Genomic DNA, 24,272 nt, shown 5'->3' with positions numbered 1-24,272 from the left:
ATTTAAAATAAGCTAAAAAGGCAATGATACTAGAATTTGGTTTTTGAACTATTTGCTATACTTTGTCTCGTGTATCTTCTTAAAATTTTGTCCTTATTTTCTTAAATTTTTCAATTATTTTGTAAATATAAAGTCACTTATGCATACATGAAATTTTATAGCTGTAGAGCCAGCTTAATGAAGTTGTTCTTCAAATGACTATCTTACCCTCTCCTGTCCCTCGTAATATTGTATCGTACATTGTTTCTATTTTTTCCTATTATTCTATGTAAATCTGCTGATTAATAAGAGATTGTGATTATCATTGTGCCAAAAAATACAAGATCAACACATTTTCATGTATGTTATTTTTCTCTCCCCAAACTACCTTTTGTAAAATCTTGAAAATCAATTGTTAGGTCTTATATAATTCTTTCTATTTTCTGCATATTACCTCATAGTGTGTATGTGGTGTGATTTTATAAGCCATCACAAAGAATAATAAGCTCTTATATTATTCCTATAAAAATGCTGCAGTAAACTTTCTTACATGGTTGTCATTATGTTCTCATGCTTGAAGTTTGTTAGAATGATAGGTAAAAATAATTTGAAATTTTAATATATTTTTCCAGCTTGATTTTCAAAATATTTATAATTTCACACTCTAGAGCACTCTACATATGAAAACATCATTTTCTTACTCTGTCAGCTGGCAAAAGTTGTTTGTCTCTTTAATATTTTCTGGTCTAATGGATATAAAGCTGTCTCTTGTTACCTGAATTGACATTGCTCTTACTATTCATAGATTAAAATGTTTTTAACATATTTGCTAACCATTTGAATATAATGTTATCATAATTTCTCCATCAAAAGCTTCTATTTGTGTACTGGTTACCTATCTTTTCCTTGATCATTTCTGGCTAGGAATGATCTTAGATGCTAAGATTATATTTTAGGATCTGGACACTTACCATCTGCTGCGGTTGGGACAGGTTGATTGTGTCTCCCAAAGGTTCATGTGTTCGAGGCTTGGTTCACACTGTGGCAATCTGAGGTGGTAGAACCTTTAAGAGGTGGGAACTAATACAAGGTGTTTGGGTGATGGGGGTTATGCCTTTGGAAGATATTAGTGTAGTTCTTTCAGAACACTGGTGAGTTCCTGTGAGAGTAGATTATTATGATGCCTGAAGCTTACTGCTTTCCTATGTGGCTGCTGTCTTCCTCTTGCTTACCTGCCTACCATTGTGCCATATACCAAGTAGAGATGTAGTCTTATAGCCCTCATAAGAATCCACAACAATGGGGTCACTAGGTTGTGTATTTTCAGCCTCCAAAACTGTGAGCTAAATAACTTTATTTTTCTTATATATTATCATACTTCAGGTGTTTTGTTTTAGAAATAGAAAATGAACTAATACATCATCTGAATGGTTTCTAAATTGAAATACATACAAAGATGTACACATTACATCTTCAAATAGGTATGATTTTTTTGTTTGTTTGTTTCTAGGATTATAATTTTGGTTAATAATGTTCTCAATGCCATAGACTGTGTGGGTATTGATTTAGAGTTTTCAATGATTTATGTTATTTTATGTGTATATATTTTATCATCTGAAAAATCTTTTCATCTATACTTGAACTCAGCTATCTAATACAAAATGCCTCTGTTTTCTACTGAATTGAAATATCACTTTCCATACAGTATACACTCTATTGTGTGGCACTATTCTATTCACTTGTCCTCATGACAGTGACAATAGTATAACAAAATACTGCAACTCTTCTTAAAATATCTTAAATATTTAAAGTCATTACTTTGCCTAAATGTTGAAGATAATATATGGATGTAGAGATATTATTTTAATTATCTAAATGTAATGGACAATTCATATTGGTAAGACACTTGCTCCATTTATAAGGAATGTGTCTTGCTGTTTCTTTAAGTCCTTCTGTATATTTCACTGAGATTTTTAACATAATTTCTATATCTTTACCTTAAAATACTTTTCTAAAATTTTCATGTTTGTGTAACATTGTGAATAATGACATCATTTCCCAATTTTATATTACTGGGAACGTACTATAAGCATAAAAACAATTGACTTTATATTCATATGGTATGCAACTAAATTATAAACTTAAAGATTTTTTTTTGAATGTTTTTAGGAACTGGTTTTCTAGGAATTCACACAGAAAGGAATTTAATCACATTAAAGGAGTTAAACTTTCTACATATTTTCCAATGTTTATGCCATTTATTTAGAGTCTTTTAGAGTACATCTGTTAGAACTTCTAAGACAATATTATACAATCACAAGTGATAGCTGGCATCCCTGGCTAGTTCATGATTTTCATTAAAATATTTTTTAAATTTCTACATTGGTATATTTTTATTAAATTATTTTAAATGAATTGCAATCTTTGTATGGTTCCCTTCAATTATTTATGTCTAATGTTTTATTTATGATAATAGCAAAATATTATAAAATGTCTCTTCTACATTTTTGTATGTTTATACTTTTTTTCTCCTTTGTATGATGATATAATTGATTACATAGACAGATACACACCTACTGAAACAACCATTTCATTTTTTAATTGAGAATTGTTAGGTTATTGTATATTATTATTGATATATAGTTAATTTGTATTGCTAATATCTTATTCAGAATTTTTGCATTTATTTTCAGAAGTGAAAAAATGTATGTTTTATTATAAGAGTAGCAAAATACATTTAAATAATTTCTTACAATATTGAATGGATACATATTGAACTAATTTATAAGAACAAAATATTTTGACATAAAAAAACTTTTACTGAGATTGTGATAACAACAGCATTTCAACAATCATTAATATGAAGCAATTTGAAATGTATTGATCTATGCTTGATGGTTCTTTAACGTACATTCCCTAACACAAGTATACTTCAAGAGGCAGAAATGTTAGTTTCGCTCAACCTCGATAATAAGTCATATCCAAAGTGTTTGCAGACAAAGCAGAAAATGAAATGCATCTTTATGAATTATTTTACTGTTGATTATTATAATTCAGATAGATGAAGGGCCCCAAAAGCTCACAAGTGAGGCTATGTAAGAACACTCAGAGGTGAAATGATTAGGTTAATGAGAGGTGGATCCTAATTAATGACTTAATCCAATGATAAGGACTAACTAGGTGGTAACTGCAGGCAAGTAGGGTATGACTGTAGGAGGTAGGTCTCTGGGAGCATGGCTTTGAGGTACATGTTTTATCCCTGTTGAGTGTGTCTCTGTTTCCTTTACATCTTGCTCTGAGTTGCTTTCCTTCACCACAGTCTTCTTCCATAATTTCCTGCCTCACCTAGGGCCTAGAGTTATGGAGCTGGCCATCTATGAGCTGAGACCATTGAATCCATAAGCAAAATAAACTTTTCCTCCTCTTCTTTTTCTTGTCAGGTCTTTTGACTGCAGTGATGAAAAATAAAAAAAAAAAAGATGACTAAAATACTGACCTTAGGAAGACACAGCTTAGCTCTTATGTGGTTTCCAGAATTCAGGGAAGCCAGCCCATCTACCCTGACACTTATTTACCAAGGCTCAGTATCTGATCCTGGAAGGTACCACAACCTTGTTCTAGCACCTAGTGCCATCAGTTCTGGTTGGACCATTACTCTACGTACATGGTGTCAATCTAAAGATCTTCTCTGAGAGTTAACAAATACTTTCTGGAAGTAAGTTTTAATAAATAATGAACAAGAGAACACGAAGACGATGTTTTTGTTTTGTTTTGTTTAATATAAAAGAGGAAGGATCATAGGATCAGGAGGTAGACCAGAAAAGGTAGAAAGAAAGTGAAGGCCTAAGAAAACATTCCCTAGGACTTGATTTTATTCACATCTGCATTTCCTCAAACACTTTTTTTTGTATGACTCTCGGAGGATACTTCCAGTGTCCTATGGAGGGAAGAATACCAAGATGAGGAAGGTACTAACATGGCCATGTTTAGACTGTTAGGATTTCCCATAGCACTAGGACATATACTCTCCCTTACTCATGAAAGAATGATCAGAACCACCATTTTCAAGTAATGTGCATCAGTCATTCTAGACATTAATTTTTGTCCAATTACAAATGTGTATATTCATATTCTGTGCAAACATGTATGGTAACTAACACTTTTAACTCAAAAAGGGCTTTGACTTTTATTATTTGATTTGTTTAGTAATTTTAAAAGATGACTTTCATCAAATGTTGTCCATAATATTGAGTTTATTTAGTAATTATGATACTTACATTACTTTAAAACAGCACCCAAATTCTATACTGCTATGAGTTCTGATTTGAACCTTGATTCCTTCCCCCATTTTGATAAAGTAAGATTGATTCAAGAAGTCTGTAGGAAATCTTACACCAACTCTCCTCAGATAAACATTTGAGATATTGTCCAGAAGTGAGTGACAGCCTGTGCTACATTGAGAGGGTAAAATTCTAGAAAGTACCACGGATTATGGGAAAGGTTCACATGAAGCACTTGGAGCTATCTACAAACCTTTTTACCTCAGAATGAATAATCAGATACAATACAAGTGAAAACATGCTATTAGTGAAAGAGAAATAAGCCTTCCCCACCCCCTTTTCTTTTATTCCTTTAATTTGTACAAAACTGCCAAACCAAAAATATGTGTCTTCTTCAAACAGCAAGCTGACTCTTTGACCTTTAAGGCCACAGTTCCTCACAGGTTAATAGATTTTTTTTTTTTTTTGACAACAAAAGAGATGCTGGAATCGATTAGAGTACTTCATCATGTCAAGACATTTTTTTTATAAACTTCTGAAAGATTTTTTTTTAACATAATGATCACTTGTCACTAGCCCAGCCATTCCTTATTAAGAGAGGTTTTTATGAATGTGCGAGTTCCATCCTTAAAATGATGGCTAGCAACTAACAATTTTGATAGTGGTGAGGATTGGGAGGTAATTATGACTGTTATCAAAATGTCTGTTTTTTTCACTTTGTAAATTGCATGACTTGTTAGACATTCCACATAGTTTGCAGACAAATGGCAGTATTGATTTTTATTCCTATTACTTTCTGTGTATCAAATAATTACAGAGTACTCATTGTTAAGAAACAATGTACGCACGGCTGCAGATGAGCAGGGTTTCAAACTTCCTTTCTCACCATGTGTTGTTTAAAAAGTAGACAAAAGGCATTTCAGAGGCTCTCACAGACCAGAACCATGTGCTGAGGTTGGTGGAAGCTGGGAGGAGTTGTTGATTAGAATGCTGCACTGTCTTCCACTGAGTTTTACAGCTCTCTCACCATCTTCATCTACTGGTGAAGCTTTAGTAAATTTAAGGTGGTCTCATGTCTGTTTGGTACTGGAAAAAAGACATAGGGCTACGTGAAAATGAGGATGTAGAGAATTTTTATTAGGCCTCATAAAAAAATGAAAGTTTAATATCCAAACAGCAATAAACATTTATATTTAAATAATTTAATTTGGGAATTCTTCCCCCCAGAAAATATAAAAATATGTTAAAAATACAAAGGTGAAACATGCAAATATAATTTTTATTTTTTGAATTTATTTTCATGAATCTATTTTCTTGCTCCTAAGATTTCTAACATGAAGACATATTTACAAACGATGAACTTCACAAATGACAATTTATGCCAATTGCCTTGACAGAACATTCTATCCCTTCACCTGAACTAAGTAAGAAATCCTTCCCACAGGTAAAGTCCATAACATAAGGAAATGAGTTTAATTCTAAAATGAAATTTTTATAGACTTCAGAAGATTATTTCAATTGTGTCTTAATTGGGATAGTCATTCATAAGAAATAATCTCATGACAGATAGTGTCACAGGAGCCAGAAAGAATTTTTAAATACGTTTTGTGAGGCTATAGATAGGATATGGGAGGTAGAGTGCAATATAGGCTATTTCTGGAGTCAAGATGGATGACTCCTTGAAAGTACATTAAGTATATGATGAATATTAAAAAAAATAAAGAGGAAAATATATGAGAGGAATAGTCATTTATAAAGAGAAGAGTTGGTGAAGATTAGAAAAACAAAATAATAACGAAAAACTTACACAAAGGAAGAAATAAGTAAAAAAAAATAATAATAATAATTGCTTGACTTGAATAAGCCAATTGAAATAAAATTATTTGATAGTAAGACTTGTTACCATTGAGAAGTTAGCAATGTGTTACAGAAAACTGATTAGTTAGCTTACACCACCCATGGTCTTCATAAAACTCTGTAGGAATTTAATGGGCAGTAAGCTCATGTCTCTCTAGCAGATGTTTCTAGAACATATATCTGTTGGTCCACTTTCCTCTGCTCTAACAAATTACTTTTATAAATTACCCTGTTTCATCTTCTTTCCTTCCATTTACTTTATCACCACTACAAAGATAGTGACCTAGAATTGTGCAATGCCAACCTTGCCCCAGCTTCACATGGATTCTGTAGCATTCACCTCGACTTGTTGAAATGTGTTTTTGCAGAATGTCAGCTTATGTTCCAACACTATTAAATTGGCCCCATGAAAATAATATCTTGACAGAGCAAGTAGCTTTTTCAAGGTCCCACAGAATTTCTACTGATAAATATTCCTGGAAAGTCAATCTAAAATTCAAAATTTAAGTACTTAGGGGGGGGAAGTAATCCAAAAAGTACATAACATCCATTATTAGATATGCTTAAAGGGTTAAGAGTCAGGAACTGAAGCCATACAAAAACGACAAAGGTCATGTAATAAAGAATAAAATAGAAATACAGCCAGATGGAAATTCTGGAAATAAAATAGAAACTATTGAATTTAAAGGTTATGCATTAGGATCAATGACAGTTGGTGAAAGAGATTTCACAGAAGAAAGAATGATTTTTAATATTTATGTAGGTAAATGGAAAAGAGGATGAAAGGATGAAAGAAGATAAGATGGATAAGATGCAAGGGACATTAAATGGAAAAAACTAAATCACTTCTGATAGCAATTTCACAAGTAATTGCATTCCATATTATTTATAAAAGACCTTTTAAAATAATGATTTAGTTATATATAATTGATAATAAACCAATATATTTAGTACTTAATAATTACTTTTAAATATGTAAATGGCATGTACATTTTTAAAAGTTCTTCAACTCACCTTTATAAATATCTGATGATAAAATAGTAATCACTATAAATTATATATTATTTAGAAAGTCTGTTATATATCTCAAGACTGTAAACTCCAGCTAAATAATACTTGGAGAGAAAATAATGACATTAAATTCAACTATAAAGTCACTGAAATTTTTGAAAAAATTAAGCTAATGTTAAAATCAGAAGCTGTATGAATAAGAATAATAAACTAGGTAATCAAGCAATAAATAAGAAAAAGGAAAAACAATGAAATATTAAATGTGGACTGAAATATTGTTTTAATGACAAGGCTAATAAAAGTGGAAACATAGTTCAAGGAATAAGTAAACGTATGAATAAATAATATTAGAAATAAAGACTTCTAGAAATCATCATTTTATGATGCTATAAAAACATAAATATTATACTATAAACTTGACAACAAAGTATTCAACATTCTAGAAAAATAACTTACTAAACCTAGTACAGAAGTAGTACATGCTGTTTTATGGGTACTAAATAACACAATCAATATTTAAAATTATTCCACAAACACAGCACTCAGTTGTAGGAGCTGCATTGACATTATACAGTCATAGCAGATCTGCAACTGTGTAAATTAATTTTGCTTAAAATTGACAGCAGAGCACAGTGATTAAAGTATAGATTTTAATATGGGAAAAAACATGGACTATTCAGTATAGAGATCCATATGGAAAAGATGAGACTGGTCACCCTAACTCATAGCATACATAAAAAAATATTCTACATGAGTTAATTTAAATTTAATTTAAACAATTAAAAATTTAAACACATGCTATTTTTATACCCAGAGGGTATAAAATGTTTCAAAAATAAAATACAAAATCACTAATGATAAATGAGAAAAAAGCAATTACATAAACCATATTATGAGTACTAACTATCAAAATATTATTAATCATGTTCTCACTTATTTGTGGAAGCTAAAAAATATTAACTCATAGAAGTACAGAGTAGAATGGTATTCACAAGAGGCTAAGAATATTGGGAGGAGGGTGGATAATGTATACCATAATACAGATAGATGGAAGAATTTAGTTCTAGTGTTATTTTGCACAGAAGAGAAACTATAATCTACCACAATTTATTATATATTTCAATATAACTAGAAGAGGACAGAGGTTCCTAACAAGTAGAAATGAAAAATGCTTCAGGAGATAAAAATGCTAACTAACTTGATTTAACCATTACATATTCTATACGTATATTCTATTATCATGCTTTAGCCAATAAATATGCAAAAAAATATTGCACCTATTAAAGTAAAAAGACATTATTAAGTAATCTACATAGTAGGATACCTGAAATACAAATTAATGATTCATTTCCAGAATATTAATATATATACATATAAGTGTATACATATAATCTGTCTATATTGCACATGTTCATGCATATATATTATCACAAATATATAGTATATGTACATATAAAAAATTCCTACAAAAACACATATGACTTATTGACATCTCATAAAACAGGATGTCAGCCGGGTGTGATGGCAAGTTCTAATCCCCACAGCTCAGGAGGCTGAGGTAGGAAGAGGGTGAGTTCAAAACCAGCCTTAGCAACTTAGCAATGCCCTAAGCAACTCAGTGATAAATTAAATAAAACATAAAAAAGGGCTGGGGATGTGGCTCAGTAGTTTAGTGCCCCTGGGTTTAATCCCTGGTGCCAAAAATGAAATAAAATAATAAAACAGGATATCCAAATGCCTGATGAACACAAGAGAATGTATTCAACTTCATTAGGCATTGAGGAATGCAAATGAAACACACACACACACACACACACACACACACACACACAACACATAATACCAGTTCTCAGCAAAAAGATTGGTTAACATATCATTTAACTATACTCATAATAATGCTATGTAAGAGCAACCTCATACTGTCAGTATTGTGCAACCATGGGCACTTATTTAAGTCACCAGGCTTCAGATTAGCTAGTTTAAATAGGCTCTCTTAAATAGAGAGCTCTGTGTGATCCACATGTTTCTAATTCTCCTGAGATCGCAAGCTGAACCTGGCCATGTTCTTCTTAGGAAAGCACTAAACCACAATAGAGCAAACCCAACCAGGAAATTCTTCTCATGACTTTATGTACAATCTGAAGTTCACATTTCTTTGAGCAAAGCTATTCTTCTGCCTAGAGTAAAATCTAAATATGAGGAATTATATTTATTAAAATGAGGGAAATATGAGTAATTTTTATTAATCTAACCTATAGCAGTGATGGAAATATCAGATATTAACAAATTTGAATTCTCTTGAACTTTCACAATGATGATGGAAGTATAAATAGGTGTAGCCACTTTGGATGACAATTTGATATTATCTGTAAAAGCCAAACCAAGTTATATTTTTAAACCCAATAATTCTATGCTGTGTACATACCAAATAAAAGTACATATATGTATTAACCAAAAATATATATACATAATAATGTAAACAGTAACTGTATTTAATATCTTCAGTGTGAGAAATAAATTGCTAGATATATGTCTCATGAAATGCTATCAGACAATAAGAATAAATGAACAATTTAAGATTATTATTTTTCTGGATGAATATTATATTTCAATATGACATTCAAATAAAAAGCAAGGAATCATAAACACAAATTTTGCAATTATAAACTTTAATAGAGGCTTCAGATGATAATATTAAGAAGCACAGAAGATTATATAGGCTATTGGTAAAGTTCAAGTTAAGTGGGGTTCTAGATTTTTGGGTATTAATTTTATTGTGTATTTAACTATGTGTATGTTTACCAACTATTGCAATACCAAGTATTACATAATAATTAATAATTATTGCATATTAGTTACATAGTGAAAAAGAGAAAGGACCTCCCTCATGTTTGTTACAAGGTATATTTTCAAAATATTAATGCAATAAGTTATCTGCATGGTTAATTCATTTTAATGTGTGTCTCAAATGTTTCAAAATAATAAATCATTTATTCTTATAAGGTTAGTAAATATGGAATGATATGCTTAATATTTTATAACTTGTTTTGAAGTCTCACACTAAATTCTAAATTCTTATTTTAAAATTTTCCTTACTCTTGGCACAGAGATAGTCACATGTGTGCATCATGTTTATTTACCAATCTGCAGAGAAGGAAGAGCACAACAATGCAAAAGATCATAGATACCTAAGTGATCCCACTCATGTGACTGGAAGGTTAATCCAAAGGTTGAGCATGTAGCAAGGAGCAACTAGAAATGTTTGGCTAGTAATAAATACTACTGAAAAATGATGGAGCAATTCAGTTCCTATTCTATCAGCAGCATATAAAAAAGTCCTTTTATTTCCATGCCAACAGCAATTTTAATTATTGTTGTATATTATGTAGATATTTATCTGTTGCTATATACAAAAATGTATATAGACATATATACATAGAAAATGCATTTTAAATTACCTTATAAGTGAATTTGATCCTTTTACAGAATTCACTTTTTTTGCTTTCGTTATATTTATAATATTCCTCTTTTACTAATGATTTTTAATGTTCCTTTCATAATAAATAATTTGCATTTTGTATATTTTATTCATACTTAACTGTGGTATTATCTTCCTCAATTTATTTATGATACTTTTATGTCAATATAAGACTGTATAAATTTCAGAATCTTTGCCATTCTTTCACAATCTGAATATTCACCCATGATTTGTTTAGTATTCACCTCTGTTTCATTTAAAATTTTGATTTAGCTGGAATTTTTTCCAGCTTAATTTTATTTTCCATTATGTTAACTGGTTAGCCAATTATCCTGACAATATGGATTTTATAAGACATCATTTTCCCAATTAATACAAAAGCTTTCTTTATAAACTAAAAGTGTAGCATTTATAACCCAAATCCTGATTTTAACAGTTTAGACATAATTGCACTATTGTTTTTCTTTTATTTTGTAGCTTGTTGCAAATTTTAAGGCATTTTAACAACACAACAACAACAAAAACTGAGACTATTTTGAAAAACATTTAGTTGTACATCACTGTATTCAAAGCATACTTCCATTTCCTTATCACTGTATCTTCCTGCACTTTGAAACACTTCACTGTGTATATAAATAGTTCTGATGGCAATGCATAAACATCTAATGATGGAAAGGAAATGATAGACTCATAATAAATTTTGTAGGAACTCAGGAAATATCTTTTTTTTCAATCTCATTTTTAGGTTTATTTTTACATTTATAATATATCTAGATAGGAAATGAGCTTCATTGGAAATACAAATATAGGCTCTCTTCTTACATATGCTTTTTCATCTGATGCCTGAAAGTCAGCTTGAGTTCAAGGAATGCTACAGCAAGCGGACCTAATAATACATTTCCTGTAATGTAAAAACCACCTGGAATCTTGTGTTCTTACTATATAAAAATTATTATTTTCCTTTCCTTTTTACCATAGTCAGGTTGCAAAAATCTCATATATTGGAAAATAAGAAAAGTAATGAAGATTATATGGCATGTATCAGTGCACAGGCTGAAAATGTTTTCTGATTGAACCTTTCTTTATAAATATGATTGGGGATTTCAATAAGGGCATATTGCAAATGCCACTCAGTACATTCAGCAAATGTTACTTTCTATCACAGAACACAGCTCAGGCTCCAAATGTGATTTGGGTAAGAAAGAACCATGAGGGAATAGCTCGTAAATGACACTTGAGCTTTTCAGTCTTGATTGATTCTGATACTGAATTTGAGAACAATATTGCTGCATTTGTAAACAAAGTTTACTTCTAGTTTTATATATCTGTTAAGTGTTTGCCTTTAACAGTCAGGAAATTATTGCTTTTTCCACTAAAGTCTCTATTTCATTTTTATACTATAATAGGTTTAAAAACTTTTGATAAGCAGCCCTGAAATTCTAACTATTCCTATAGGCATTCCTTGCATTTCCATGAAATCAACTTTGCAATGAAACTTCTTTAAGAACCCTTTAAATGAAAGCTCTCTCTCTTATTCCTGACCTCTGGGTTATTGGTACTATTGCTCACTACCCTCACTATCAAAGATTTGAAGGCAGGCAACTCTACTGGAGTTTCCTTTTGCATTTTCTTCTCAGCTTCATTATAGAGTCCTTGTAAGAATGATATCTGCAAAACTCACACAGTAACAATGTGTTAGTCAGATTTTCATTACTGTGACCAAAATACCTGATAAGAACAACTTACAGGAGGAAGTTTATTTTGGCTCATGGTTTCAGTGTCTCAGTCCATGGTTTCCAATCCCATGGTTCTCAGACAAAGGTGAGGCAAACCATCATTACCATAGGGCCTCGTACAATAGTGCTTCTCACTCATGGTGCCCAAGAAGCAAATAGAGAGGGAGAGGCCGGGGGGACAACATACAATCCCCCCAATAAACTCACCCAGTGACCTACTTCATCTAGTCACACCCTACCTGCCTACAGTTACCACCCAGTAATGAATTCAAGCCTTTGTCCCAAAGCAGCGGAAATAAGGAAGTGAAGGTAGACCCATATGAAGGTTACAGGACTTGCTCATGACCTGCTTAGGGAGAGTGTAGGTAACCGTCAGAGGTGTGGACCCACTGGAAATAATATTAAGAAATAAGCACAAAAGATACAGGAAATTATTTGAAGCAGGGGCTTTACAGGTGAAAGAGATCTGATGGGTCTGAGCCTAACAAAGAGACAAGCCTGTGAGTATAGAGAAGCACACCAAAGGGATTCAATGAGGAGCTTCTTCAGGAAAATACGATAAGTGGGAAAAACAAGTTTTGGGGTGTTTGGCAGGTTACGCCCATTTCTGGGCACCTTCTTTGAACCTAGGGCTGTGAGCTAAGGCAGGGTGCAAGCATAGTCTGCGCTTTCTTGAACCAGAGAATTACACCTAGGAGTACCCTGAAAAGTAGCCTCCCTGCCTTATGATGGCTCAAGTAAATTCATAGTTCATACACAGTTTCCAACATACAGGAGAGTTCAAATTCAAGGACTAAAAAGGCACAGCTGATTAGAAGGTCACAGTGTGAACCAATAGTGTTGGTACTTTCCCAAGCTCTCATTAGCATAGATTTTGACCAATAGCATGGGTACTTTTCTAAGACCTGATTAGCATAGATATTGGCTAATGCCCCTACCCAGTAGCTATAGAAATGCCTAGACTACTCTGTTTAAGTGTCAACCTGCTACCTACTGCCTTTTCATCCTGTGGGAGTTCTGTCTCTTTCCTTCTCCCTTAAATAAACCGTACTCCTTTTGCTCTTGCCTTATATTATTGTCTGTGGACTTTATTCATTGAATTTATGGGACAAGAACCCAGAAAGAAGTTGGCAGTGAGTTGCTGGGATCTTCGGCAGCCCTGGAGGGCATAGTCTGCAATTAAGAACTGCAAATCACTCAATAGTAGTGGAGAAGAATCTGGCTTTGTTGGCTTCGACCCTTGGAGCTGACCCCAGCAGGCATCCCCTTCTGTGATTAGCTGCTGGCACTAAAATGGCCTTTTAGGCTGCAGAGACCTCAACTTATGCAGACCTCACCTGCCAACTACAGTGGAGAAACAAGTTTCTACTCAAACTCTGGTTTCATTAGTCCTTTCAAATTGTTCATCCACCAAAAACGGATTAATCGATTGCTTAGATGACAGCTCTTGTGATGTAGTAATTTCACCTGCTGCATTAACACTGTAGTTTGGGGGGATCCTTCATATCCTAATCATAGCAAGCAGAATAGCAAATCATACAAAAATACAGAGATTCAAGGAATAAAATAACAAATTATTTAAATTCATGTTTTTTATACCTAGATGATCCATTTTTCAGATCATTTACAATTTTGTTCACTTATGTTCTATTATCACAGTACTCAATTAGAATAAAAAAGAAGACCCTGTGATTTTATATTCAAGATAACATTCAGTATTGGGATAAATTAGAAATCGTGGTCTGCTCCACTTTAACTTCTAGTAATGATGTAATTACCTGCGTCATCCTTAGGTTATTAAATCAAGGTCAGCATTCTGAAATTTACATGTTGCAAGGTGCTATTCTCTAGATGTCTTGGGTAGTGACCCAGGAATGCTACTCAAGGGACATAATCATGTACCTTAATAAACTTGTCTTAGAAAAATCACTGAGCCTTCTATTCATATAATCAGGTGCCCTTATTCAACTTTTTATTATTGACATTGGTTCATTACCCATTCTCTCATTTATTACCATCTCTTAGGAATTCTTGTCCCTTTGAAAGTTGCCTTTATTATCTATGTTAGCTTGATTTTTTTCAAAAGAAATACTTTCCTGAATGTGTGGTGAAAAACAGCATGCTATATACTTCCTGACCACTATGGTCCTGTCTCTGGATAAGGCCTGCTGTGCCCAACAAGCAAAACAAAGCACAAAATGTCCCAAACTGGGGAAGGGCAACCTGCTTTACTCAGTTTACTGATTCAAATGTTAATTTCATGCAGAAGCACCTTCAAAGACATAGTCAAATAGTATTTAATCAAATACCTGGACACTCAGTGGCCCAATTAAGTTGCCACACAAATCTAATCAAAACAGGATGGAAACAAGATAGACTACTCAGAGACCTCAAGACTTGATTAATATCAGGAGGGTGAGTTTTTCCTGATTTTCTTTCATTCCTTTCTACATTCTGAAAGAGATGCTGGAGGAGCCTGTAATCCGGAGCCATCTAAAAGCACAGAAACACACATCAATGTAAGACTATTCCTTGTGGTAAAAACAAAACAAAACAAAAAACAAACAAACAAACAAACAAAAACAACAACCAGAAAATAGAAGAGAATAGAAAATCATACACAAACTGAAATTCACCCTCTTATTTGTTTCAGTGAGATTTAACAGAGAAAGGATCTTCCATCTCAATCCAACCTCTCAGATTTAGGAGGTAGCATTCATGCAGAGGAGAGCTAGAGGGGAGCCGGCCTTGTATGTGTCATTCAGTGAAAGCAAGCAGCAGTTGGATTCTCCTTGAGGGGTGTTGCCAGTGTTCTTGAGTGTGGAGGGATATTCTGTATTTTTATATATTTGTTATGACAGCACCCACTTCCATTTCTTATTTCTACTTAACAACCTGACCCAAATTTAGTAGGTTAAACAATATGCTTTTATTAACTCCATTCAAGAGCACAGAAGTCTAGTGACTCACATGAAGCTCAGGGGTGGAAATCAAAGTTTTGGCTGGAGCATGTTCTCAGGTGGATTTTGTAAAACAGTTCACTTTCTGTTGGCAGAATTCATTTCTGTAGGTGTGTGGGCATGACGTTCCCATTTTCTTGTTGGCTACTGATTTGGGGTTCATTCAGCTACTAGGGAGTGCTTGTTCATGATCATTGTCCTTCCATTCAGCTACCTGCCAGTTAAGAGCTCTCTGCTTTTAAAGGGCTCAAGTAATTAAATTAGGTCTACTAAGATAATTTCTCTTTTGATTAACTTAATGTCAACCAATTAGCATCCTTAATTATAACTGCAAAATCCATTTTGCCATGTAACATAACATAAGCATGGGCAATATGTTTCATTATATCACAGCAGCAGAGAATAAGAAGGAAAATCCGGCACAGAGGCAATTTTCAAAATGGCCTACCATAGTAGTTGCTCTCTCATCCCTTACTTGGCATAAAGAGGTAGTTTTCTAATTCTGCCACTGAGGTAATGTCATTGTACTCAATCAGAATGGATTTTCTATGTTCTGCCAAACAAAAGCAAGCAGTGCTTTAATTATCTACATGGATAGTGTCTTGGGGAGGTGATCCAGCAGGAGCTGAGCTTCTGACTGCTTGGCAGCAAGGAGGCTTGACTGACAGGTGTTAGGAATTGAGCTAGTCAATACCCCACTTATCTTTCCTGGTACAAATTGAGCTCCATCCTTACCCAGAAGCCACAACAATAGGTGAGGTGGCGTGAGATGAGGTTCACCTGGACTCAACTTCCTACCTGTTGTCAGTAGACTCCAACTGACAACTTCAACTCCCACCCACATTAACAGAGAGGAGAAGATGGTGAGTTGTTGAGTTAGTCTATACTCAACTCCTACCTCCAGGTTATCAGTGGGGTCTAGTGGAAAGCTAAACTTCTACCCTCCTGTGCAGCTGTGAGATAGTGCAATGTGGTCCCTTATTTTTAATCTTATTGATGGCAGTGACCCAGGGGTCAACTGAGTTCAAATTGTCATTTGGAAGAACACCCCCACTCGAATTTTCACACTACAGATAAACTAAGTAACTTCTTGCTAACAAATGTCTAATGGAATTTTAAAGTCTAAACCAATCAAATAGCAACAAATACCAATGTGGTAAAAACCATTGACAATGATGCCAAGGGAAATCAAAAGAAGTATGTACATTAAAGGAAAATTAACTGATGATCCAAAAGAGAGATACAACTTAATATTATAGAATGTAGATATAAGATTCTGTAGTTTCCAGGGAAAAAATGATACTCACAAATATGTTTAAGCAACTTTAAATTCAAATATAAAAAATATTTTTTTGTAAATTTAATTGGTTTATCATTAAATTTCAAATAATGAACAAAACGAAATATGTAAAATGTATTTAGAACAAAAAAAAAACTTTTAAAATGCATATTTTATGCCAGAAAATGAGGGAATCTAGATAGTTTGATAAGTCTTTGTTTCTCAAGTTAGTATTTCAAGCAAAGTATACAAACATAATGCAAAAAGAAGGGAATATATTCAGAAAATATTAAAAGCATTTGAAGGGTTTGAATATTCACGTAGTAAATCATTAAAAACAGAAGTTAAAAATTTAAGATACATTCTGTTGTATTTAATGACTGTATTTTTAGTTTGTTTGTTAAGCACACATAACATCGTCTTCCAATTGTGTTAATGAGGAGAAAGTTGTAATTTAGTTCAACTTAGTTAAGATCAATGCTTTAATATTGATTGACCTGAAACAAAGACAGGCACATAGCCTGATGGCATGAAAACGTCCTGATATTTCTCTCAACTAAATCTTCACTTAGAGTTAAAAATAGAAGTTAACTGCAATTATTGCTACAAAGAATCACACAATTAATTCGTTTTGATTTTACTGGTCAAATGATAATTTTTTAATTGGAATCCTTTAGTTATGACAATGTGTTAGATTTGGAGGCCCTTTTGTTCTTAGTAGTTTCATATGTATAGTGAGTTCTAATTACCAATAATCCTTTAATAGAAGGTAAATGGAGATTATATTTCTATTTTGTTTGAAAGTACTGTAACACCTACAATCTTCCTTTCCAGATTATAGGCTCTTGGTTCTGGATTGACTAAATAAATCTTACCATTTTCTTAGTTGTAAATTCCAGCATAAATTGAGCAAATGCTCTAGAAAGGAATAGACAGAAAACATCTGAGAGAGAACCTTAAGGGCAAATGAGAAAAGCCATATAAACTGTCAGTAACTAGAAAAATTATTCAGCGTTTTTGACAAGCAGGTCACTGGTGAATACTCAACTTTTTCTGTTTGGATTTAAAAATATATATAGTCAGCAAGTTGGCGGTTATAGTGACTCTGTAATTCAATGAGAAACCTAGAGATGCAGTTCCTGGTTTGTTACATTATATTTTATAATTTCAGAAAATCTTGGAACACTTGAACCTGTTCTTCATACTGTCATTGTTACAGGAACAAAAAGAGGAAGAATGGGTTAAAGAGAAAGAAAGAATATCTGGGGTGGGGGAGGTGAAGAAAGGGAGAGAGAGAAGGCAGAAGAGAACAATGAAAGGAAAGAAGAAAGAGGGAGGTAGGGGAGATAGAGAGAAGGAGAGAGAAAGGAAAAAATTTAGGGGAGTCAAGGATTAAATAAATTCATAATTCTATAAGAATTCAGTAAGGATAAAGGATGCTCAGATACTCAGAAGTTTCCCTTATGTGAAATCAGATATGACTCGATAATTTTTTTCCACATCAATATGTCTATTACCTTGTAACTTAATGGACGATATTAACTATTTAATACAGCAAACATAAAAGCCACTAAAAATGCCAGTCATAGTAATAAAAATAAGCTAGACAATTCAAACTCTATATTAAAATCCCTATACATAATTGTTCTCTAAGATAGAAATCTGAGAGGATGGGCAGAAGAAATGAAAAAGAAAATATCTGTCAATGTTCAATGTAATGTGGCAATCATGATGAGCTATGGCATAATTGAAATAGCACTGTTCCAAAATGAGTTGTATTTAAGGAGGATTTTGAAGACTTAGTATGAAAAAAATACTATGTAAATTTCACTAGTAATTTTTGCTGTAATTAAATGTTGACATGATACTTTCTTAGATCTACTGAGTTAAATAACACATATTATTAAAATACATTTCACTTTTGATCAGGCAACTGGAAATTTTTAAATTTTATTTGTGGCTCATATTATATTCCTGTTGGACGTTTTCCCTATAAGAATACCCATAGCACTTTTATTCACCAATTTCCTTGACATAGTCAAAATGCATCTAAATTCAGCAATGAGAGGTGAGAATGTGCTCCCAGCTGTCCAGATATTCAATAGAACCCCAGCTCTGAGGGTAAATCCTAGCTGGCTTACTCTCCTGTCTTCTGCCCAATTACCCTAACCCTAGGAAAGGTTAAATAAATTCCTACTCTATTTCCCTACTCCTATATAAAACTTGCTTTGGTTTGCTTTTTTTCTGACCTTGCCAATTTGTTTGTTTCCTTCTGTAAAATCCCAAGAGTGGAACACTTTCTTATATCTTATGGGAACTTTGGAACTGATACCCCAAAGTATGGTGTTTTGCATGCTAAGAATTCTATAGAAGCTGCCTAAAGGTCTCTGACTCCTACCCTGTGACCATTTTGTCTCCGAAAGCATTTGGAGGGGCTGTCTCTGCAGTTCTCTTAACTGACTAAATGAAGTTCCTCCAGAAGAAGTGCAATTGCTTGGGTCCTTTTCTATCTCATTCCACTGGGGAAGACTGACAAAAAGGAAATTAAAACAGAATTGATGCCACCTCAAAGACCAGCTGAACTTTGTCCCAGGTTATCATCAGTTCTTTCACTCTATTTGTATCTTCTAAAAATGCTTTGCTCTCTCTCTCTCTCTGAAGTTATTACACATCTCCCACTGCTTGCTCGCTCTCTCATGAAGAGGGTATATATGTTTCTAAATCTCATTGTGTATAGTGTTCTCTGTTCTGATGCCCTGTTCTTCTAACATAATTCTGAGCCTTTTCTCCTCTTGATCTCTCCATTGCCCTTTAATTTCAGTGTACTATTTACCAAAACTTGAGAGTGCAGAATGCAAGTTTCTTTCCCCTCTTCTATCTTCTTTGCATTTCCAAGCATTAAGGTAGCACCTAGTAAATGTGATGCAAATATGTGGAAGGAGTGTTTCCAACTCCCTTTTTGATTTTATTCAAAATGTCATCGATTTCCTCATTTGTTCGTTTCTCCTAAGATCCCTAAAGTTGAGAAGTTGTTTTACTTATATTATTAATATTACAGATCTCTAGTGTCTAGAATAGTGTTTCACAGAGACTTGATGCTCAAAATGCTCAAAATGCAGAGCCACTCCAAATGCACACACTGATAAGTCTTCATGCATCACTGAGATCTGAAAGATTACTGTGGTCTGGTGGTAGTGCCATGACTCATGACTTGGGCTCTTCCCTTCCTAGATAAAAAGGTGTGGTCCTAGGAGTAGGCAGCACCCAAAGGGGGTTGTGTTACACTCATCCATTCCTTTGTAAACCTGACACCTTGCCTCATTTGAATAGCTTCTCCCCAATAAAAAAGGTCCCTTATATGCTTCTCACTCTCTTTTTGCCTGCTTGCTCCCTTTTGGGTAGCTGAGGCTGAGGAGCAGTCACTGAACCCAAAGGAAAGATACTTTCTGTGTCCGTGTCTTTATTTAGCTTAAATTCACTTGGAAGACCCTGACTGGTTATGTTGCGTGACACAACACAAAATTGTCTTTGAATGAAGAAAGTAGATTCTTTGAGAGGGACTATACACAGTGCAAAATGATTGCTGGCTGGCTAAGCAAATAGCTTTTGTTTTCATTTCTTTCCCATGTGACAATTTATTTTCCAGATCATCAAATATAAGATGATAATTCTTCAAAATTTCTTCCTTGATAACAGGGATTTTATTCTTTCCTTTACAATTTTCTGTACTCTAATTAAATATCCAACTCCATAGTTGCCTGATTTAAGGGCCAAAATATAAATGTAAACTCATGGAGGTTAATGGCAAATTTTTCCTTTAATATGATTAAGGTCTCAATTATGTTCTACTTCTGCTCTATTTCAGGAGAACATTCATTTCCTTAAAGAAAGACTTCTTTTAAGAGACCATTCATTATTATGAGCCAGGTGTGGTGGTCCATGCCTATAATATCCAGTGATTCAAGAGGCTGCGGGGAGGAGGATCTCAACTTCAAGGCCAGCCTTACCAATTTATCATGGACCTAAGCAAGATAGTGAGATTCTGTTTCAAAAGAAGTTAAATAAAAGGTCTGGGAATGTAGCTAAATGGTTATGTACCCCAGGGTTTAATCCCTGGTACCAAAACATTTAAAAAATAAATTAAATAAAATAGAACAGTCAAGATTGTCAAAGGAGATACTGTTGAAAGAATTCTTAAAATTCTTTAACAAAATATCAGGAGTATTCCAGGATGACTGGGTGAAAGGGCAAGGGTCCTAAATACCAGCCACCAATATGTGTGACTAGATCAAATTAATATGTTTATTTCCCAATTTAAACTATTTTATTATTTTTTTAATAATAAAGGCAAATCTCACTCCCATGGAGAAAGAGGCTTTTTTAAAAAAATTTTCTTCATACCAATGACACTCTGACTCAAAGTACAAAATTATTTCTAAAAAGCAAACCAATCTTATGGAATGAGAGAACTTTTTTTTAAGTCTTAAAAAACAAAACTTTGAAGTCCTAAACATTTCATGTTCCCTATTAGAGAGATGGAAATGTCCACCAATCACTTGAAGTCAAACAAAACAAAAAAATGCCAACTTTTGAAAGGAAAATCAATGATAATGCTCAAGATCAAGAAAATTCCCAGCAAGAGACTCTAATGCTTAAAATTAAATCTTCATTCATTTCTGAATTGTCACTATGACAACTAATATGATTTACTAAAAATGCAAAACTTTGTATAATTCAATACTGATAATATTTCATACCAAGATATGGTTTTAAAATAAATGCAATCCTATTATATAGTTTAATTTAGATATACAATTCATATGTTTTATACATATGAACTCACTCATGCATGTATTCTAAACCTGTGCAATAAAATTGACTTCTTAATTCTTTTCATTTACCAAAACTTATTCCTTAAAATTCAAACACTACAGAATTTTCTTAACTACAAATTGAATGAACCCCCATTTGCCAGTCCACATTAAATAAGGAGCTTTAGAATTGTCAGAAGGCAAAAATCGAAAGAAAATATTTTCCTACTAAAATCATAAAAGAATGCATTTTCTAACAGTACTTAAGATGATTTATGAATAACTGCACTATCTGGATGAACAATACACCAATAATAAAAACAAGAAAAAAACCGATGGATTATGTAAGAGAAGGAGCATTTGTTTCACTGCATTATTAAATGAAATCTTTAAAGGAAGGGACCCACTTTGGGTAGGTTCTCACAACTAGTAACAATGTAACCTGCACCTCTCTGCATGGGCCTTTGCTAATGGCTGCCACTTACATATTTGATGGTAATGCAATACAGCAGAAAGAGCAGAGCATTTGTGTTCTACTCCTAGTGATGGCATGAGGTAGCGTGTGAATATGAACAAGTTTCTTCATCAATGTGCATTTTCTGGTTGTTCATCTGTAAAATAATTAAGAGAGAAAAGAAAAAGTTCCTTAAAGTTGATTTGAGATCTAAATATTTATGGGGAAACAATTCAAATTAATAACAAAATAAAACAGAACACAAATAACAAACCACTTTTTACTACAAATGTTCAAGAAATTTTTTGAGGGTTTTCATGGATATTTTTAGAGAAAAAAAGTACTCATTGATCAGTTGTTAAGCATCATTGTTTCTTAACTTTGACGTGATTTTCCCCTTGTTCCTTATAATAAAAATAGTAATACTACTACTAATAATAATGTAGTCATTTATTTTGGAATGAAATAAAATAAAATCTGAGTTTAAAAGTGTAGCTTCTAAGTATGTTGCATATGTTAAAACTCTGTTTATTAATTAATACTTAAGACAACTGAAGAAACTGTTGAGTCTTGCCTTTTGAATAATACTACTGTGATAATCCAGAGCTGGTTCTCGCTCCTTCAAGTGTCTCAAGGCACAGACACAAGTCTTTTCTTTTTTTAGTTATCTGTCTCCAGTTTTTCTGGAGTATGTTCTTTCTTGCAGCAGAAAGTAAACTAATCTAACTTTTAGTTGCTATAAGTCTATTCCTCATGATATTAATCAAATTTTCTAAATAGGAGTGTGTAATTTAAAAGGATATGGAAAATATGTCTTAGTTGCTTCTTGCATTCAAATTCTCTTTCTTACATTGATCTTTTTTTGGATCCTCTATAGAAATGCACAACCTGCACTCATTCACAACTACATGGCTTGAGTGGGAGGGATGCCTGAAGAAAAACTTCCTGACCAGTGAAAACTAATGCAAGTCAAAGGAAAAGAGTAAACTCTTAAGATTTGAAGAGATAGCAGAAGACAAAATCTATTTCTCTTATATTGTAAAGTATAAAAATATGTGGTCTGAATCTGCTGTAGTTATTTTTCTATCCTAATAGAAGAATCTGGAAATCTATGGAAACTGAGACTGGTAAAAGCATAGTGGTGAAACAGAATGTCCCAGGGGAGAGTGTGAGTTATTAAGTGCAATACTGTCTGCTTTGGGAACTTTTTAAATAAGTAAGCCAATGAGATTCCTTCTTTATTTAAGCTAGAGTCAGGTTTTTTGTTTGTTTGTTTGTTTTTACTGAATTTGAAAAACTTTCTGTTACAATTATAAATGTAGTCTGACCTAAGAACCTAGATAATATGTTGAAAATTCAGAGTTACCTACTTTGTTGACGCCACATGCCCGATGGCAGCACAAGACCAATTAAAAACAAGTCTGTCCCCATTCCTGTGGCCTATGCACATGACAAGAGAAAGACAGTAATCAGGGAGTTGTATGTTTGACAGTGTTCATTAATACCAGCAGAATCAGGTCTTGTCTTGTTCATGAGCCCAGTCTCTGAGAATAAAATGAAAAATGCTAGCCCTGAGGTTACTAGAAGTCTTGAGCTTGTTTACTTACTTTGGCAAGCGGAGATAGAATAAACTTCTAATGACTGTTTTTCAGTATTTTCCAGATTCTACATGGTGAGAGTAATCACTAACTATTCTGTATTACTATATTTTTAAAAAATGGAAATTTTATATGTTTTTCTTTGGAGGATGAAGAAAGTAATTCTAAGAGACTGAAGTAATCATTCATAGGCTGCATCTCCTGAGTCAAGAACTGAAAGTAGAAACATATTTGGACTTTATTGCTTAGTTATGCTGTTTCAGGTCATGGTCATGGTTTATTGCACCACATGAAGTTTGTACAATTATCAGCATTTTGATGAAATAGAAAAGAAAATGAGGTGTGGTGTGGAGAAAATTTGTCCAATAGCACAAAAGTAATAAGAGGTAAATCCAAGGTTTGAATTTATGTCTCTTTCCTTCTAGGAAACCCATATTTGACGATTAGCATTTTGAATCACTACGAACCACATATATTGAATATCAGTTAAAGACAAGTCTCTCTTGTTATCAGGTAAAAACAAATCTCTTCCAGAGATTTACCCATCTCTACAGATGGCATCAACATATCAGTTTGCTTCTCAAGCAAACTATGAGAAAAAAAATAAACAGAACCAAATAAATATATTATATATATATATATATAATTATAAATATATTTATAAATATCTATATTCATATACTCAATGATACTTTTATTGTGTTTGTGTCTTTTCCTATGTAAGCCAATGAGTCAGATTTTTTGTTTGTTTTTTTACTGAATTTGAAATATGTGTATTTGGGGGAGACCTAGACTCCTTTATTCCTCAATAAATATCAACTCCATAATA

The 24,272-nt window shown here is 33.1% G+C and overlaps 1 long non-coding RNA gene across 1 annotated transcript; it reads right to left on the bottom strand.

The window, feature by feature from the left end:
* Window positions 1-3,778: 3,778 nt before the first annotated feature.
* Window positions 3,779-24,041, bottom strand: LOC144366508 (uncharacterized). The gene is made up of 3 exons (XR_013425570.1): window positions 23,216-24,041; window positions 21,877-22,002; window positions 3,779-5,345 (listed from the first exon to the last, which is right to left on the bottom strand). It is a non-coding gene; the product is annotated as an uncharacterized LOC144366508 (long non-coding RNA).
* Window positions 24,042-24,272: the final 231 nt, after the last annotated feature.

Source organism: Ictidomys tridecemlineatus, chromosome 9 (assembly GCF_052094955.1).
Source record: "Ictidomys tridecemlineatus isolate mIctTri1 chromosome 9, mIctTri1.hap1, whole genome shotgun sequence".
Lineage (NCBI taxonomy): Eukaryota > Metazoa > Chordata > Mammalia > Rodentia > Sciuridae > Ictidomys > Ictidomys tridecemlineatus.
Note: the sequence above shows the minus strand (reverse complement) of the source record. Positions and strands in the feature narration are given on the sequence as shown.